The sequence below is a fragment of the Pelobates fuscus genome, chromosome 6, assembly GCF_036172605.1.
Source record: "Pelobates fuscus isolate aPelFus1 chromosome 6, aPelFus1.pri, whole genome shotgun sequence".
NCBI classification, from domain to species: Eukaryota; Metazoa; Chordata; class Amphibia; order Anura; family Pelobatidae; genus Pelobates; species Pelobates fuscus.
The window spans coordinates 91,031,743-91,048,862 of record NC_086322.1 but is presented as its reverse complement, the minus strand read 5'-3'; positions in this window follow the sequence as shown (position 1 = coordinate 91,048,862).

Here is a 17,120-nt window from a genome sequence, read left to right as displayed (position 1 = left end):
GTCCCCCCCCTTTCCATAGTATTCTCCCCCCCCTCCCATAGTATTCTCCCCCCCTCCCCCCATAGTATCCCCCCCCTCCTCCCATAGTATTCTCCCCCCCTCCCCTCCCATAGTATTCTCCCCCCCTCCCCTCCCATAGTATTCTCCCCCCTCCCCTTCCATAGTATTCTCCCCCCCTCCCCTCCCATAGTATTCTCCCCCCCCTCCCCTCCCATAGTATTCTCCCCCCCTCCCCTCCCATAGTATTCTCCCCCCCTCCCCTCCCATAGTATTCTCCCCCCCCTCCCCTCCCATAGTATTCTCCCCCTCCCTCCCCTCCCATAGTATTCTCCCCCTCCCTCCCCTCCCATAGTATTCTCCCCCTCCCTCCCCTCCCATAGTATTCTCCCCCTCCCTCCCCTCCCATAGTATTCTCCCCCTCCCTCCCCTCCCATAGTATTCTCCCCCTCCCTCCCCTCCCATAGTATTCTCCCCCTCCCTCCCCTCCCATAGTGTACTCCCCCCCTCCCCTCCCATAGTGTACTTTCCTCCCCCTCCCCTCCCATAGTGTACTTTCCTCCCCCTCCCCTCCCATAGTGTACTTTCCTCCCCCTCCCCTCCCATAGTGTACTTTCCTCCCCCTCCCCTCCCATAGTGTACTTTCCTCCCCCTCCCCTCCCCTCCCCTCCCATAGTGTACTTTCCTCCCCCTCCCCTCCCCTCCCATAGTGTACTTTCCTCCCCCTCCCCTCCCCTCCCATAGTGTACTTTCCTCCCCCTCCCCTCCCCTCCCATAGTGTACTTTCCTCCCCCTCCCCTCCCCTCCCATAGTGTACTTTCCTCCCCCTCCCCTCCCCTCCCATAGTGTACTTTCCTCCCCCTCCCCTCCCATAGTGTACTTTCCTCCCCCTCCCCTCCCCTCCCCTCCCATAGTGTACTTTCCTCCCCCTCCCCTCCCCTCCCCTCCCATAGTGTACTTTCCTCCCCCTCCCCTCCCCTCCCATAGTGTTTGTGCACACTTCCTTTCAGTCCCGCCGGAAACCGGAACCTTAAATTAAAGTTCCTGTACCGCGGTGCGCGCTGTAAAGCCGGCCCACGCTTCAGGACAGGTAAGTAATTATGGGATATCGGCGTATAACACGCACCCACGATTTTCCCCCTATTTTCAGGGGAAAAAAGTGCGTGTTATACGCCGATAAATACGGTATATATATAAATATATATATATATATATATATATATATACACACATATTATATATAGATATATTATAATATATTATTTTTTTATTGTAAAACTATATTTTGACTTTTTTCACCAGCAGGGGGACTGCCTGTCAGTTCAGACAGTCCCCCTGCAGGCAGCACTATGGACGCCTTTCAGAGTGATCACATGGCCCCTGGGGAACCTCCCCCCAGACGGAGAAGAAGGCCGATCGCTGGCGGGGTAGTGGCGGCGATCGGGTAAGTGAAAGGGAGGGGGTTATTATTGGGGAGGGGGTTAGTATTGGGGGTGAGGGGTTAATAAAAAATTTTTTGGGGGGGGTTATTTTGTTCACTGAGTGCCTCGACCCCTCAAGGCACTCAACATACAGGCTGAGCATCGGAAGCCTGCCTGATGGCTTCCGATGCTCTGCACTACACTGCCAGGCTCCATGTGGGGAAACCCGGAAGTGATCGCTCCAGGGGAGCGATCATTCGGGGGCCCGGCAGTAAGGGGGGTGTGGTGGAACCAACCTCGCCACTGTGCACTGGAGAAGCCTGGTTGCTTGCCTGCTCCCTTTAGACTATGGCCCCTGTTATTTTTCCCTGCAGAAAGGCTGGTTTGTGCCTTTCTGCGGACTGTTAAAGCCATGCTACCCCAGATAGCTATGCCATGGAGCCCAGCTGTATACTGAAAGACTGTATGAAAGACTTTGGCTCCATGGCGATTGAACTGTATGTATGTGATCTGAGCACCATCCGGTAATAATGTGTGCTCAGATCTAAGCTATCTGGGGATAGGTAGAATGTCTGTATTTTATGTAATAAATTTAACCTTGTGTATTTTATTGTATTTTACTGTCTTTTTACTGCCATGTGCTTAATGGAGTTTTGCCTCTGCCCTTGGAGATAATTGGATTACTTCTCAATTATCTCCAGGATAGAAGACTCTGTGGAACTGGTTTTGGGCAGAAAAGCCATGCTTCATTTGGTCACAAAGGACTTCAATCTATCTTTTGAACCAATGGACCAATTTGGATGATTTTGACATATGTTTGTATTTGGAGTATGTTGATTCGGAAAATGTAAGTTTATGTGAATGTGATGCATACTTTCAAAGTTATAAATATTGTGTAAAAACTGTATTCCTCTGCCTGTGATAATGAGATTATCCATTGTGTTCAGTAAGCATATTCCTTGAGAAGAATATGGTTATCAGCAAAAATCAGCACGGTTTTATGAAGCACAGGTCATGTCAAACTAACTTGATTGCGTTCTACGAAGAAGTAAGTAGAAGTATAGATCAGGGTGTTGCAGTGGATGTGATCTATTTGGATTTTGCCAAGGCATTTGATACAGTTCCACACAAAAGATTAGTGTTCAAACTCAAGGAAATCGGTCTCGATGAAAATGCTTGTTCTTGGGTAGAACATTGGCTTAAAAACAGAATACAAAGAGTTGTCGTTAATGGTAAATTTTCAAGCTGGACAGAGGTGGCAAGTGGTGTCCCTCAGGGGTCTGTTCTGGGACCCCTTCTATTTAACATTTTTATAAATGATCTTGAAGACAGCATTGAAAGTCATGTTTCAGTGTTTGCAGATGACACAAAACTTTGTAAAATAATACAATGTGAGCAAGATATTACTTTGCTGCAGAAGGATTTAGATAGACTGGAGGACTGGGCACTCAAATGGCAGATGAAATTTAATGTTGAAAAATGCAAAGTTATGCACTTCGGCGTAAAGAATACACAAGCAACGTATACCCTTAATGGAAGCGAATTAGGGGTAACAACACACGAAAAGGACTTGGGAATTGTTATAGACAACAAACTATGCAACAATGTGCAATGTCAATCAGCAGTGGCCAAGGCCAGTAAGGTATTGTCATGCATGAAAAAGGGCATTCATTCTCGGGACGAGAATATCATTTTGCCTCTCTATAAATCACTGGTAAGACCACATATTGAATATGCTGTGCAATTTTGGGCACCTGTTCTAAAGAAGGATATCATGGCACTAGAAAAAGTGCAGAGGCGGGCTACAAAATTAATAAAAGGAATGGAACATATCAGCTATGAAGAAAGGTTAACAAATTTAAACCTATTTAGTTTAGAAAAACGTCGCCTGAGAGGGGATATGATAACATTATACAAATATATTCGGGGCCAATACAAACCATTGTGTGGAAATCTATTCACAAACCGGACTTTACATAGGACACGAGGCCATGCGTTTAGACTGGAAGAAAGAAGATTTCGTCTAAGGCAAAGGAAAGGTTTTTTTACTGTAAGAACAATCAGGATGTGGAATTCTCTGCCTGAAGAAGTGGTTTTATCAGAGTCCATACAGATGTTCAAACAGCTACTAGATGCATACTTGCAAAGACAGAATATTCAAGGATATAATCTTTCAATGTAGGGTAATAACTGCTTGATTCAAGGATAAATCTGACTGCCATTCTGGGGTCAATAAGGAATTTTTTGTCCTAGCTTGTTGCAAAATTGTGCTTCAAACTGGGTTTTTTTTTTTTCTCTTTTGGATCAAAAGCAAAAAACAGGTGTGAGGAAGGCTGAACTTGATGGACGCAAGTCTCTTTTCAGCTATCTAACTATGTAACTATGTAACTATGTAACATATCACATGCAGAGGGGAGGATTTTGTGTGGGAGTGTCTGTGGGTATTGTACGGATTGATTGGTTGTTCTGTAAAACCCTGTGGGCTGTACTGTGGTTGTGGATTGGGAGTAAAAGAGGCTGTATGTGCCAGGACAGTCAGATTCTGCTTAACCCTCAAAACTAAGTGTCATCTCGTTATTGGGGGAATTGGATTGTATGCTGACTGCCAGGAGTGTAACCCTTTCGTATGGTTTTCCTGTTCGGCTGTTTCCAGGATTCGTAGAGTTTGCAGTTCGGGAGATTGGTGCTTACAGTTGCTGCCTGTGCATCTGGAAAGGGGAATATCGCCTAAACTATTTTTAACCTCTGGTGAGCAAAACGGTCCGTTACAATTGGTGGCAAGCGGCGGGATCATTCCCACAGCCCAGAAGGACAGCTACAAGGTAACACCATTCCCTGGATTTACAAATTGAGGGTAACGCTAGTATCCGGACAGTGCCCCTATCTACAAAGGAACTCAGAAAGTGGAGGAGAAGTTGCAAGATAGATTGTACTGTTACGTATCCCTGAGGTCGGGAGCAGTGTCAGAGGAGGACATGTTTAGGTACAGAGAGATGGCCAGAGCCGGGTTGTGGGACGAAGCCCTAGAGAAAGTACAGTATTCACCTCTGGTGAGCATAACGGTCTGTTACAGGGGGTATTGCAGGATGACAGAGAAACTGCATTGTTTTTTCAACAGGGTTAAGACTGCCTCTAGTGTTTGTCTCTCAGACTTCTAATAGAATTGCCTCCTGCAGTATCACGGAATTTCATGCTTTATATGAGGATGCCGGCTGGATCTCTGGTGGTCCACTCGGGGAGCATAAGGTCTGCTCTGCACCTCCGGAGGATGTAGACCACATACATGCTCTTCCAGTTCAGTGCTCACTCAATGAGTCATAGCATTGTGATGATGTAGCAGCACAGTGCCAGAAGGGGAGCATTTAAAGCATAAGCGTGCGCAGCCTATTGCATTAGGGTGTGCACCCTCAAGCACAAGCACACGCGGCGTGTGTATATATATATATATATGTATATATGTATATGTATGTATATATATACACATATATACACACACACACAAAGCTGTGTGTGTGCTGTGTGAGGGTGCTGTTAGTGTGATGTGTGTGTGCTGGTAGTGTACTATGTGGGTGAGGGTGTTTGTGTGTGCATGCTTGTGAGGGTGCTGTGAATGTACTGTGTGTCAGGGTGCTGTTTGTGTGTGTGTGTGTGTGCACTTGTGAGGGTGCTGTAAATGTACTGTGTGTCAGGGTGCTGTTTGTGTGTGAGGGTACTGGTAGTGTTTTGTGTGTGTGTGTTAGGGTCCTGTTTGTGTTTGTGAGGGTGCTGTGTGTGTGGGTGCTGTATGTGTGTGTGGGTGCTGTATGTGTGTGTGGGTGCTGTATGTGTGTGGGTGATGTATGTGTGTCTGTATGTGTGTGGGTGCTGTGTGTGTGGGTGCTGTGTGTCTGTGGGTGCTGTGTGTCTGTGGGTGCTGTATGTGTGTGGGTGCTGTGTGTCTGTCGGTGCTGTGTGTCTGTGGGTGCTGTATGTGTGTAGGTGCTGTATGTGTGTGGGTGCTGTGTATGTCTGTGGGTGCTGTGTATGTCTGTGGGTGTGCTGTGTATGTCTGTGGGTGTGCTGTGTATGTGTGTGGGTGTGCTGTGTATGTCTGTGGGTGTGCTGTGTATGTCTGTGGGTGTGCTGTGTATGTCTGTGGGTGCTGTGTGTGGGTGCTGTGTATGTCTGTGGGTGCTGTGTATGTGTGTGGGTGCTGTGTATGTCTGTGGGTGCTGTGTATGTGTGTGTGTGTGCTGTGTATGTGTGTGTGTGTGTGTGCTGTGTATGTGTGTGGGTGATTGTGGGGGGTGGAGGTGGGGGTACATTATTTAATATCCCCCCTCCCTTCTTACTTTATGTGGGGAGGGGGGATTCTTGTTCCTTGTCCCTGGTGGTCCAGTGGAGGTGGAGGCAGATCAGTTATCCCCCCTCCCTTCTTACCTTATGCCTGGGAGGGGGGATCCTGCTGCAGCTGCCATCCTTCCCTGGTGGTCCAGAGGAGAGTGAACTCTAGCCCCGCAGGGCTAGAGTTCACTCACGCGAGATCTGAGCGTTGCCGCGGCAACGCTCAGATTGCGAGAGGAACCCGGCGGAGCTGCTGGCAATAGCTCCGCCGGTCCTCTCCTGCCTCCCTCCCTGCATGTGAGCCGGGGAGGGGAGGCTGAGAGCAGAGCCGGCGCTCGTATAGCGCCGGCTCTGCATGAGCCGGCAGGGGGGATCCTGAGATCTCCTGAGAACCCCTTGCGCACGCCTATGATTTAAAGTGATTCCTGCTGTAATTCATTAAAGGACCACTCTAGTGCCAGGAAAGCATACTCGTTTTCCTGGCACTAGAGTGCCCTGAGGGTGCCCCCACCCTCAGGGACCCCCTCCCGCCCGGCTCTGGAAAGGGGAAAGGGGTAAAAACTTACCTTTTTCCAGCGCTGGGCGGGGAGCTCTCCTCCTCCTCTCCGCCTCCGTTCCTCCCCGTCGGCTGAATGCGCACGCGCGGCAAGAACTGCGCGCGCATACAGACGGTCACATAGGAAAGCATTCATAATGCTTTCCTATGGACGCTTGCGTGCTCTCATTTTCACAGTGAGAATCACGCAAGCGCCTCTAGCGGCTGTCAGTGAGACAGCCACTAGAGGAAATAGGGGAAGGCTTAACTAATTGATAAACATAGCAGTTTCTCTGAAACTGCTATGTTTATAAAACAATTAGTTAACCCTAGCTGGACCTGGCACCCAGACCACTTCATTAAGCTGAAGTGGTCTGGGTGCCTAGAGTGGTCCTTTAAGTATATTGCTCAATTGACAATATATTAAATAATGGCTTTGCAATCGAGGCCCCCTCTTGGCCAGGCTCTCCTTGACAGGTGTAACTCCAGGGCCGCCACTGAACCAACAAACAATCATATACATTCATCACCTATATTCACATCTTCTGTACACATTCCTGTTCACAGACATTTAGGTATATAGAGTATAAACCTGTACAACCATATGCATTCTCATATATACACATACAAACTGTACATGCATACATACATATACAACTGATAATACAACCCATACATTCATGAAAACATATATATACATACACACTTACATACCCACAAAACATACAACTTTAATTATTCCCAAATTACTCAACCAGCCTTCCTCCTCGTTATTGTTTTAAAATGTAATCTTCTGTAGACAGTAATTTTTCATTTTATCAGTTTACAGCAAAACAACCCTTAACTTCCTTCTTCTAGCCATCACCTCAAATGTTCCACTGCACACTGTAACAATGTTCTTTCTTTCAGAGCCACGTGCAGGATCACAGGTCTTACCTGTAACCCTGGAGCCTATGCACTGATACATCACAATTCAGTTACACAATCCACGGCTCCAGCGGCACTCAGTGCATGAGCCGTGTTACTGTGGCAATGCTTTGACTCATGGTGAGAGCACCTTACCTGCTATGTACAGGTCTCTAGAAAAAAAGCAATTTTTTGGAGCAATTATATTATATATAGAAGTTGCAGCCACAATGTAGCAGAAATGGCACTTACACACATGGTAGGCTGTGCTTGTCTTCTGACACATAAACGTGTGTACCTGAATTTTGATATGTCAGTATATAGACCCCAGGATTACGAAAGAAAGACAATTGTTACAGTGTACAGTGCAGAATTTGAGTTTGATAGCTAGACGGAGAAACTTAAGGGTTGTCTTGCTCTAAACTGATAAAATGATGAAAGACTGAAGACAAATAAAGATTACATCTTTAAAAAAGTAAAGAGGAAGAGGTTTGGTTTAGTCCGTACGTATGTGTATACTCTGCAATACTCTTGATATATATATACATACATATATATATATATATGTCTGTGTTTCTGTGTAAATATGTATATGTTTGCATGACTGTATGGACTGTAATATTAGTTATATGTATGCATGTACCGGTTGTATGTGTATTTATGAGAATGTATATGATTGTGCAGGTTTATGCACAATATACATATGTGTATATATAGATATATGTACAGAAGGTGTGTATATAAGTGTGTGCGGTGGAACTACTAAGGCCGCTATTGCGGTTGCGCCATGGAGTTCCTCCTATCAAGGGAAGCTCATGTCAGACATTTTAAAGCTATTATTTGTTCCTGGGTAGTTCCACCAATAGCAGTCAGTGCAGAATCCATTCATTATAGTCAGTTTGATCTAAGACCTTAGCTAAACAAATACTTCCACAAAGTCTGATCAGCAAAGGCTGTTCCCAAGATATTCTGCAGAGAGGGGCAAATAAATTGTAAGGTGAATGGAATTCCTTTTGCACTGCCCTGAAAATACAAGAAGTTATATTAGTAGACCAAAATGCTGCTATGGAGGATAGTGTCACATATAATTTGGTAAGATTCTTGGTATAGGAGACGGTGCAGACTGGAATATTGAAGTTGCCATAAAAAGCAATACAATATGTCAATAACAGGCTTCTGTGTATGAGTCATATAAGAATGAGGATATAGCAAGGCCTGCCGATGGTCGGAGTAAAAAACAACACAGTGAAACTACAGACAAACTAAAATTAGAAACGTGACTTGGTCTAAACACAAATGGTGGTACACTGCTCAGACAACTACCGACAGACTTGAGATGCTCAAGAGAGGTACTTAGGGACACACATGGGTGTTACCACAGCAGGATTAACCATAAGGCATCCGAGCAGAGATTAGACAGGAAACCTAGAACCATCCATTTGTGAAGAATGAAGGGGGGTTTCTCAAACTGGCAACCTGCCATCCATTAGTGAAGAATGAAGGGGAGTTTTCAAACTGGTGCCCTGTGAGATCTTAATCCTTCTTTGGGTTGCGCACAAATATACCAGTGTGAATGGTACTTGTGATTTCACTGGGCAAATCCATGACCAAGACTTGCAGCAGCAGAAGTCTGTACTGGAAGTCGTAAGTAAAGCAACAGGATTATTCACTTATCTGTGAATTGTGCAGAGAATTGCATATTGTAGGCCAAAATACATTCTCCGGCACTATTATTGTTCATGTACAACTATTATGGCCTAAAAGTTCTAATATTTGATCAATTTAAGGCAATTCCAGCTTGGTGATTGACCATTAAAAGGTCAAGCTTGCCATGGCAACTTCCTCAGGAAATTCTATGATATGTAAAAGGCTATCATTCAGTAGTGATGTACCGAACGGTTCGCTGGTGAATAGTTCCTGGCGAACATAGCGTGTTGGCGTTCGTCACGGTGGGCGAACACATGCGCGGTTCGATCCGCCCCCTATTTGTCATCATTGAGTAATCTTTGACCCTGTACCTCACAGTCAGCAGACACATTCCAGCCAATCAGCAGCACACCCTCCCTAGCAGACCCCCCCACCTCCTGGACAGCATCCATTTTAGATTCACTTGGAAGCTGCATACATTTTTTATTTATTATTTTTTTAATTTGTATTTATTTTTTATTTTTTATTTATTTATTTATTTTTTTAAAATTCTTTATTTTCCTAGTGCATAGCTTAATAACATACAAGCATGTCTTGCCACGACAACTGTGACAAGCAATCTCGAGCATACATCTAGATACGGTGTCAAAGCATGTGAAAACATTGTACATGTTTATAAGATTGATACACAAGTTGAACTAAGCATTTTTTTTTATATTAGACAAGTTGGGTGACACGCCCAGGGTTGTGCTATTTCAGACAGGTGTGGTGGGTTGTGTGTTGGTTCCCTAGGATACTCCAGGTTTGGGTGTATTTTATTTTTAAAATTCTTTATTTTTGTAGTGCATGGAGGTATATCAAATGAACATGTGGTACCCCAACGGCATTCCTCATGCTTTTTTTTAAAGTAACAATTGTAACAATAGGGTATATGTTAATACCCTAGTCTGCGCGGAGCCCTCCATGGGTGAAGATGGATAAAACATTTTTTTTGCGCTATGGTTTTTTATTTTATTTTTAAGTTCGACGGGTATGATGGCTTTTTATTTGCCCTTTTTTGGGGCTGGAAAATTAAGATTTTAGAAAAAAGAAAACGTTGAATAGTAAGTTGAATTTTACTTTACAGGGTAGTAATTTTATTCCCCCCTCACTATTTTTTAGGGTGAGGGGGGTAGCTGGGGCTTTTTTATTTGGGTGTATGACTAGGGGCTTGATGGGGAAGGGGGGGATTTTCATTTAGGGTACAGTAGGTCCCCCCCCTTATTGCTTTTTAGGGCCCCCACCCACCGCACAGGGGTGGGGGCCGGGGGGCAGGACAGTAGGTCCCCCCCTTATTGTAACTTAGGGCCCCCACCCGCCGCGCAGGGGTGGGGGCCGGGGGGGAGGACAGTAGGTCCCCCCATTATTCTTTAATAGGGCCCCCACCCACAGCTCAGGGGTGGGGGCCGGGGGGATGACAGTAGGTCCCCCCTCTTATTGTAACTTAGGACCCCCACCCGCTGCTCAGGGGTGGGGGCAGGGGGGAGGACAGTAGGTCCCCCCCATTATTCTTTTATAGTGCCCCCACCCGCAGCTCAGGAGCCATGTTACTCTGTATATAGAGGGAGCCATGTTTACATTGTATATAGAGGGAGCCATGTTTACACTGTATATAGAGGGAAGCCATGTTACTCTGTATATAGAGGGGAGCCATGTTACTCTGTATATAGAGAGGAGCCATGTTTACACTGTATATAGAGGGGAGCCATGTTACTCTGTATATAGAGGGGAGCCATGTTACTCTGTATATAGAGGGAGCCATGTTATTCTGTATATAGAGGGAGCCATGTTTACACGGTATATAGAGGGAAGCCATGTTACTCTGTATATAGAGAGGAGCCATGTTTACACTGTATATAGAGGGGAGCCATGTTACACTGTATATAGAGGGGAGCCATGTTACACTGTATATAGAGGGAGCCATGTTATTCTGTATATAGAGGGAGCCACGTTTACACGGTATATAGAGGGAAGCCATGTTACTCTATGTATAGAGGGAGCCATGTTACTCTGTATATAGAGGCAGTGGCGTACTAAGGAGGGAGGGGGGCGGCGGGGCGGTCCGCCCCGGGTACCACTCACTAGGGGGGTGCCCGGGGCGAACTTTCGCAGGGGTGGCGAAATGCCGCCCTGTGTCTTGTGTAAAGGGACCGGCCGCTAATAAGACTATCTAACCGAGTTTCCCATCCAGCAGCAGCAGGGTCCTCTGTTCTCGCGATCCGCGAGAGCGTTGCCGTGGGTTGCCATTGCAACGCTCTCACGGATTGTGAGAACGTTGCCATAGCAACGCTCTCGCGGATCGCGAGAACAGAGGACCCTGCTGCTGGATGGGAAACTCGGGTAGATAGTCTTATTAACGAGCATGGAGAATACTGGGCCCCTCTAAACTGCCCAGTGATGCTGTGCCACCGGACCACCAGTCGAGGAGGACGGGAGGGACAGGTAAGTGGTAGCACTTATTCCAAACAACATACACACTGCATCTGCATACACTCTACACACACACACAGCATACACTGCATACACTCTACACACTCTACATACACTCTACACACACTCTACATACAGTGGCGTACATACCAGGGTCGCAGGGGTCGCGGCTGCGACCGGGCCCGGCCCACCAGGGGGCCCGGCCGCCCCTGCGACCCGGTATGTACCCACAGGGCCAGCCTCTTCTGCTGGGGGGCCCAGGAGCCGGCCACCTCCGGGCCCCCCGAGGCTGGCCCTGCTGTCACCCGGCTGGCGGGCGCGCGAGGGAGCACTGTCCCCTGGGTGCTCCCTCTTCAGCTCCCTCGCGCACCGCACTGAAACCGGAGCCGGAAGATGACGTCATCTTCCGGCTCCGGTATCAGTACGCGGCACGCGAGGGAGCTGAAGAGGGAGCACCCAGGGGACAGTGCTCCCTCGCGCGCCCGCCAGCCGGGTGACCAGCAACACCACTGGACCCCAGGGAATCCCCCCAGCTCTCACACAGGTAAGGAGGCTGGGGGGATTAAATTAAAAAAAAAAAACTGAAAAAACGTGTGTGTGTGTTTAGTGTGTGTGTTAGTGAGTGTGTTAGTGAGTGTGTGTGTGTGTTAGTGTTAGTGAGTGTGTTAGTGAGAGTGGTAGTGAGTGAGTGTGTTAGTGAGTGTGTTAATGTGAGTGTGTTAATGTGAGTGTGTCAATGTGAGTGTGTTAATGTGAGTGTGTTAATGTGAGTGTGTTAGTGTTAGTGAGTGTGTTAGTGTTAGTGAGTGTGTTAGTGTTAGTGAATGTGTTAGTGAGTGTGTTAGTGAGAGTGTGAGTGAGTGTTTTAGTGAGTGTGTTAGTGTTAGTGAGTGTGTTAGTGAGTGTGTTAGTGAGTGTGTTAGTGAGTGCGTTAGTGAGTGTGTTAGTGTTAGTGAGTGTGTTAATGTGAGTGTGTTAGTGAGTGTGTGAGTGTTAGTGAGTGAGTGAGTGTGTGTGTTAGTGAGTGTGTTAATGTGAGTGTGTTAGTGTTAGTGAGTGTGTTAGTGTTAGTTTGTGTTAGTGTGTGTTAGTGAGAGAGTGTGTTAGTGAGTGTGTTAGTGTGAGTGTGTTAGTGTGAGTGTGTTAGTGTGAGTGTGTTAGTGAGTGTGTTAGTGAGTGTGTTAGTGAGTGTGTTAGTGAGTGTGTTAGTGATTGTGTGAGTGATTGTGTTAGTGAGTGTGTGAGTGAGTGTGTGAGTGAGTGTGTTAGTGAGTGTGTTAGTGAGTGTGTTAGTGAGTGTGTTAGTGTTAGTGAGTGTGTTAATGTGAGTGTGTTAGTGAGTGTGTGAGTGTTAGTGAGTGAGTGTGTGTGTTAGTGAGTGTGTTAATGTGAGTGTGTTAGTGTTAGTGAGTGTGTTAGTGAGTGTGTTAGTGAGTGTGTTAGTGTTAGTTTGTGTTAGTGTGTGTTAGTGAGAGAGTGTGTTAGTGAGTGTGTTAGTGTGAGTGTGTTAGTGTGAGTGTGTTAGTGTGAGTGTTTTAGTGTGAGTGTGTTAGTGAGTGTGTTAGTGAGTGTGTTAGTGAGTGTGTTAGTGAGTGTGTTAGTGAGTGTGTGAGTGATTGTGTGAGTGAGTGTGTGAGTGAGTGTGTGAGTGAGTGTGTGAGTGAGTGTGTTAGTGAGTGTGTTAGTGAGTGTGTTAGTGTTAGTGAGTGTGTTAGTGTGTGTTAGTGAGTGTGTTTGTGTTAGTTTGTGTGTGTGTTAGTGAGTGAGTGTGTTAGTGTGTGAGTGTGAGTGAGTGAGTGTGTGTTAGTGAGTGTGTGTTAGTGAGTGTGTGTTAGTGAGTGTGTTAGTGAGTGTGTTAGTGAGTGTGTTAGTGAGTGTGTTAGTGTGAGTGATTGTGTTAGTGAGTGTGTTAGTTTTAGAGTGTGTTAGTGTTAGTGTGTGTGTCTGTTACTGAGTATGTTTGTGTGCGTCTGTCACTGAGTGTGTGTCTGTCAGTAAATGTGTGCGTCTGTTCATGAGAGTGTGTGTGTCTAAAGCACTTACCTTTCTCCAGCGCCGGGCTCCCTTGGCGCTGGGGATCTCTCCGTCCCGATCCGCCTCTCAGCTCTGAATGCACATGCGTGGCAAGAGCCACGCGCGCATTCAAACCGCCCATATAGGAAAGCATTACTCAATGCTTTCCTATGGACGTTCAGCGTCTTCTCACTGTGATTTTCACAGTGAGAATCGCAGAAAATCCTCTAGCGGCTGTCAATGAGACAGCCACTAGAGATGGATTAACCCTCAGTGAAACATAGCAGTTTCTCTGAAACTGCTGTTTTCAGCTGCAGGGTTAAAACTAGAGAGACCTGGCACCCAGACCACTTCATTGAGCTGATTTGATCTGGGTGTCTGTAGTGGTCCTTTAAGTGTATGTGTTTATGCATGCACTGGCGTACATACCGCGGTCTCACGGGTCGCAGCCCTGCGACCAGGTGCCCGCCCGCCATGTGTTGCGGCCCCAGCCCGCGCAAAGTAAGCGGGGGGGGGGGGCCCACAGATAAGTTTTCGCACCGGGGCCCCATGGGTTGTGTGTACGCCACTGTCTACATACACTGCATACACTCTACACACACTGAATACACACTACACACACTGCATACACACTACACACACTGCATACACTCTACACACACTGCATACACTCTACACACACTGCATACACACTACACACACTGCATGCACTCTAACTGGTTCATGGATTGCAGGATAAAACTTACCAGGAAAGGTTAAAGGATCTTAACATGTATAGCATGGAGGAAAGACGAGACAGGGGGGATATGATAGAAACATTTAAATACATAAAGGGAATCAACACAGTAAAGGAGGAGACTATATTTAAAAGAAGAAAAACTACCACAACAAGAGGACATAGTCTTAAATTAGAGGGACAAAGGTTTAAAAATAATATCAGGAAGTATTACTTTACTGAGAGGGTAGTGGATGCATGGAATAGCCTTCCAGCTGAAGTGGTAGAGGTTAACACAGTAAAGGAGTTTAAGCATGCGTGGGATAGGCATAAGGCTATCCTAACTATAAGATAAGGCCAGGGACTAATGAAAGTATATAGAAAACTGGGCAGACTAGATGGGCCGAATGGTTCTTATCTGCCGTCACATTCTATGTTTCTATGTTTCTATGTTTCTACACACACTGCATACACACTACACACACTGCATACACACTACACACACTATACACACACTGCATACACACTACACACACTGCATACACTGAACACTCTGCATACACACTACACACACTATACACACACTGCATACACACTACACACACTATACCCATACTGCATACACACTGCATACACTCTGCACACACTGCATACACACTACACACACACTGCATACACTCTACACACACTGAATACACTCTACACACACTGCATACACACTGCATACACTCTACACACTGTACACACACTGCATACACACTACACACACTACACACACTGCATACACACTACACATACTGCATACACTGCACACACACTGCATACACACACTGCATACATTCTACACACATTCTACACACACTGCATACACACTACACACACTATACACACACTGCATACACACTACACACACTGCGCACACACACTATATACACACTGCATACACACTACACACACTGCACACACTATACACACACTGCATACACACTGCATACACACTATACACACTGCATACACACTACACACACTGCACACACACACACACACACTATACACACACTGCATACACACTACACACACTATACACACACTGCATACACACTACACACACTGCACACACTATACACACACTGCATACACACTATACACACTGCATACACACTACAAATACTGCATACACGCTACACACACTGCATACACACTGCACACACTGCATACACACTATACACACTACACACATACACACACTGCATATACACTACACACACTGCATACACTCTACACACACTGCATACACACTACACACACAGCATACACTCTACACACACTGCATACACACTACACACACTGCATGCACACTACACACACTGCATACACACTACACACACTGCATGCACTCTACACACACACTGCATACACTGCACACACACTGCATACACACACTGCATACACTCTGCACTAACTATACACACACTGCATACACACTGCACACACTATACACACACTGCATACACCCTATACACACACTGCATACACACTATATTCACACTATACACACTGCTTACACACTATACACACACTGCAAACACACTATACACACACTGCATACACACTATACACACACTGCACACACTATACACACTGCATACACACACTGTACACACTACACACACACACTATACACACAATATACACACACACTGTACACACTATGCACACACTATACACACACTACACACACTGCATACACACTGCATACACACTGCACACGATATACACACACTGCATACACACTGCACACACTGTACACACTGCACACACTATACACACACTGCACACACGACATGCACTACACACACTGCATACACACTATACACACACTGCATACACTATGCACACACTACACACTCTATACACACACTGCACACACTATACACACACTGCATACACTTCATACACTATACACACACTGCATACACATACATTTAAAAAACAATGCAGTTGTTTTTTACATTTTAAAGTTGGGGAGGGGGTGCCAAATAAAGGATCCGCCCCGGGTGCCAAATGCTCCAGGTATGCCCCTGTATAGAGGGGAGCCATGTTACTTTGTATATAGAAGGGAGCCATGTTACTCTGTATATAGAGGGAGCCATGTTATTCTGTATATAGAGGGAGCCATGTTTACACGGTATATAGAGGGAAGCCATGTGTAGCGGATTGGTACCGGGCTGTCCTACAACATGTATGGGGATAATTGTATTTGGTCATATTGCTAGTTTAATGTGTGTGAACATGCATAGAAATCATTGTATCCGGGTATATTGGCAGTTGAATGTGTGTAAAGTACTGTATTCCTCTGGTTGTTCGATAGAATCATTCGAATGAAACAAGGGAATGAAACTACCGAACAACCAGACCACCCTGTGTAAAGTGTGCCTTCAATTACCGTTTGCAACAATGTTGCAAACGGGTAATTACCTATTCGTGCAGTGTGGTCTTTGTCCTCTGGGTGGCCGCCATTCGGGATACGAACACGTGGCGGCGGCCATCTTAAACTACCGAACAGCGGTGTTTTGCCGTCGAGTGTCTGGAACTAAAATCGGACACTTGACTAGGCAAACACCGCTGAGACCTCCATACTTCCAGAAATTCGTATAGAAACTACCGAATGACCCGCCGTTCGGTAGAAAGAAACTCACGAACTAGGGGATTCATGCGAATTCCCCTTAGTCTCTATAACCCAGGAAATTCGTCTGTTTCATTCCCTTTTCTGTGACCGACCGCAGGGCCAAAATGCATGGAACTGTTTTCGGATACTTTACCCATGCGGTCGGTCAAATCTTTGGAACCCCATATCTCACGAACCGTTTATCCGAATGGGCTGATTTTAAAATATGTTGTCCCTCCAGACTAGGGCTATCTGGAGATATTGGATTTGTGGATGTACCCCAAGTATTTAGGGTACATCCAAAACTTGGGTAAAACTATGTACATGATAAGGGGATTATGATGCTAGAGGAGGGGAGGAGATGTGTGGGAGGTTACTGTTCACAGATTGGATAATGTCTTAAGTGATAGAACCTCCTCCCTTGCA